Below are 4,420 nucleotides of genomic sequence, written 5' to 3'. Positions count from 1 at the left end.
ACGTCCTAGTTTTTAACCTCATGGGAGAACTGAGCCAGGGAGATTTTATGCTTGACTGTTAGTCACACTGTGGCAGAATCCTCTTATGTCTCCTAATATCCATTTCTCTGTCTTTCTCAGTACCAGAACTCTTAGATATTAGCTGGTGCATCATTGCACAGTATAAAGTTCATCTTTCTCAGTCTATGATAGGGGTGACCACATGAAGAAACCATGACCAATGGACAAAAGCAAAAGTGTTCTTGAAAGTGGCAAGGTGTTCCTTTTTACTTTTCCTAGTTTTCTAATAGCTGGAATGTGGATGTGATGGTTAGAGCTGGAGCAGCCATACTGGACAATGAGTTGAAAGATACATCATGGGAATGGTGGAGAAACGAGAGAGGAAGCCAGGTCCCTGGTCATTGTGAAGCCACCAAAGTAGCCTGGACTGCCTACCTAGATTATGACAAGAGAGAGAAATAAAAAAATCTGTATTTTGGGTTTTCAGTTATCTGTATCTGAACCAAATCAATTGAGAGACCTTGAGAAAACAGGCCAGAGGTAAGACAGACTTATTTTTTCTAATTACTTGTTTTGTCATTATTTTATCATTCTCATCACCAATCAACATTTACTAAATGTTGTGTAAAGGGCACTGCTGAGTGATCTGGTTTGAAGCTGGCTTGGGGATAGAGCTGGATCAGGACACCAAACACAAAGTTCAATTGTTGAAGAATCCTTCATGAAAACTGCTCCAGCTCCATTGTACAAATGTGCAGCTGTATTTGGTCACAGCCATATCTGTTTCTGATATCTTTGTTTTCCCTAGGAACAGAGGTTGTGTTTATCCTGAATCTCCCTTTATAATTTAAGTTAAAAATAAAGTCAAAATCCTGTTCCTTCATTCAGGCTTGATGTTTGATATCAACTAGACAAAAGCTGCAGGCAACGGCATTAATGGCCTTGGCACCGTGAGAACAATCTGCATCTGCTCCCTCTGTGTTGTTCTGATTAATAACCACTTTTCTGGTTCTGGGGTTAAGGACAAAGCAGATCCTTTTCCCTCTAGATCCCTACACAGTGACACAGATTCATGAAGTTTTCATGCTGTCATTTGTTCACCCTAGACCCAGTGGGGAGGATGGAGGGAGGAGTCCACTGGCCAGGGAATTTCGTATCACTCCAGGAAGCATTCAGGGGTGCAGGGTGGAGCGGGGTAGAGGATGTTGTCCTGGCAACCCTGAGTCCTCAGCCAGCTGGACCAGGGACAGAACTTTTGTCAGCAGGTCGCAACAGGTCCCAGCAGCATGAGCCCAGTGCCCCCAGGCTCTCTCAGGAGAGCAGCACTGCGCCCCCTGTTTAATTGGGACTGCTGGGTCTGGCCCAACTTCTAGGGAGAGTTCTGGGCAAACAGAGGCCTGGCAGTCTAGTCCCACCAAGAAAAAGAGTTCACTGCTTCACCACACAATGAGAGTGGCCAGACATTCAGAGATGGGGCTTCCTGGGTAAAAATAACCCACAAGTCTTTTGAAAAAAAACATAGCTAAAAGCCAATTGCCCACATATTTTCAAATTACTCATAGCACCTGATTTTAGATTGCCATATTATAAGCTTGCACAAGGCAGCTTTATATCCAAAGCCTACATGCTTCACCTACTGTAGAGGACAGTCTGGTGGCCAAAGTGGGGGTGGGGTGGAGATTATTTAAAAAGTAGTATTTACCTGGAAGGTCCTAGGCCCCACGATGAGAATTATTCCAGGGATCCCTTCCCAAAACACTCTCTAATTTACCACCACACCTAGCACAGTGCTATGTTATACTAAAGAAGAATGGAAATAAAATTGCAGTAAAAATGTGCACAATAGCCTAGAGTCTCACTCTTCTGAGATGGGAGTTTGCAGGCTTCACTAAGGCCTGGATGAATTACTTTTAAATACTGTCAATGTCTGTCTCTAATTCCACACTCACAGGAATCCTTCAGGACAGTCATACAGCATCTCAGAAAAACTGACACGAAGAAGGTGCTCAGTTGGCAAACCTAAGCATTTGGTACCTAAAGGCACATCCCTCATATGAACAAAGTGCTATTTTGGTTTGGGGATCAGTTTGGTTTACATGGTCTCATGCTGGAGAGCCTCTTCACTGATTGTCATACTAAAAGAAAAGGCAAGGATTGGGCAGAGGGGTGTCCAATGACTCTTGGCCCAGGAGCCTAGCCGGCCCACACAGAGCACTGCTCTCTAGAGTCAGGACAGTAAGTTTTAGCTCACCTGCCAGCAGTTGGCAGTGGCTCCTAGTAGAGTGTGATAAAGCTTGTGAGACTCAGGAAAAACAAGTGCCATGATTGATTAGTCGTGTCTGCAATAGATTAGGAGCAGGGAGGGGTGTGCGCAGATGGGTTGGGTAGGAGTACCTGCCTTCCAAGTAATGTATTTCATCAATTCTAATGAGCACACCCCCCTGCCCATTTCTGCATCTTTGAAATTGGGTTGCATCTAATCACTGTGCTAGATTGTATTTTCCAAAAATGGCCACACAATTTCAAGTCTCACATGGTCTTCCAGAATCTAGCCAAGCCCTCATCAAGAAACAGAATTTATGTCCCTTCCCCTTGAACTTGGGGTCGGGGGATGTCTCTGTGACTGCTTCGACTAATGAAGTGTGGCAAAGTGATGCTTAGTGAATTATGAAGCTAGGCCATTAAAAAACAAGATAGCTTCTGCCTGACCTTCTCTTAGGATGCCCACCCTTGGAACCTGGCCACCATTCTCTGAGGAAGCTCATGAGGTCCCAGCTGAGAGCCAGCACCAGCCTGCAATCACGTGAGCGAGTGCCGTCTTGGAAGCAGATCCACCAGCCCCAAGTAGAGCTGCCTGAAGCCGCGTGTAGCATAAATGAGCCTTCTCTGCTAAGCCCTGATAAATAGCAGATTCCTAGCAAAGTAAATGATCGTTACTGTTACAAGACACAAAGTTCTGCAGTGGTTATACAGCAACAGACAACTGAAATAATCATGGTCAGCCAGGCAGTGGTCATGACAATTTTCATGGCCCGGATGTGTACACCAAGACTTGTAGAACAAGTGTCAGTTAACTGAAAGAAAACCCTAAAGACAATAGTGGAACATACTTTAAAGAAATGCTGTAATCACCATGCCTTTATATACAAAGGACGATACTGTGATGGAAAACATGAACATTGATGACTCTGAATTCAAAAAGCAATCTAGAAGGATCAGACTCTTGAGTGTGAAGAAATCTGAGGACTATCATACCAAATTTATTTTGCATGTATTTTCCTTTGTAAGGATGCACAACAGTAGATATATAATGAAAAAAATTATGTCTAAATAAAATTAATAGAACATTCAATGAATATAAACAAACACTAAGTGATAGCATTTTACCATCGTTTCATTGGCAGCATATCATACCAGTATATCATCAGTGGTATTAGATAATCTTACAATCTATGAAGTCTTAGATTTAACGCAATACAGGATTTATTGTTCTTGACTTAAACCTAATTATACCACCAAATACAACTATTCTAAGAGAGATTTTTATAAACTTTCTATTTTTTCTTTGAAAATTGAAAAAAAAAAAACCCAGCAAGGATAGGTTTTAAGTTCAACTTAATTTTTACTTTTATAATTATGTGCACAGCATTGTTCTATAAAACATTTTGGAAACTAAAGTTAATTTTCGGGACTTAATATTCCAAACAAGTGACTCCCCATGAACCCCTGAAACCACATAAATTTTACATATTATGAAAGTTTTAGGTGGCTCTGTTCTCTTGAATGGAAGGGGGGGAGAGTAGGTTTCATAAAAGTGTAATAAAGTCAATACTTCTAAAGCTAAAGATATGGTGAACATTAAAGAAACAGAGTGAATTAAGTGGTACTTATTAAGCATTTTAAAGCAAAATGAAGTGATGGTGTTGACCTTATTACTACTGTTAACAGAATCAAAGCTTCCACAGATTTCAAAGACAGAAGTTTATTCATAAAATACATTAAAAAGGTTTGACAAAAAATACTACAACTCCCCCCACAGTCTTTCTTGTACATCTCACCATCACTTACCACAATCAATAACCAAAAGTCTCACCAATTTAATTTCTCTATTTTAAGTAAAAAAGAAGTCTTTGTAAATCACATTTTGTTTTATGAAAAATGAAATTGCTGAAAACAGTTACCCAGATCTAGTCCAACAGTGCCATTTTGGTATTTTATAAAATAATATTCTGTATAGAAAATTACTGACACTGAAATCTCTCAAAATGTATTTATGAAGTTTAATACATAGTAGTTTTTCCAAGGCATACTATTTTAAACCAAATGAAGTGATTCCTACCACAACATTATAAACACTAAAACACAAGTGTAAAAGATAAAACATGGAACTCTGGGGATGCAGAATGAATTTGAAATATAT

Source organism: Eulemur rufifrons, chromosome 19 (assembly GCF_041146395.1).
Source record: "Eulemur rufifrons isolate Redbay chromosome 19, OSU_ERuf_1, whole genome shotgun sequence".
Taxonomy (NCBI): Eukaryota; Metazoa; Chordata; class Mammalia; order Primates; family Lemuridae; genus Eulemur; species Eulemur rufifrons.
Note: the sequence above shows the minus strand (reverse complement) of the source record.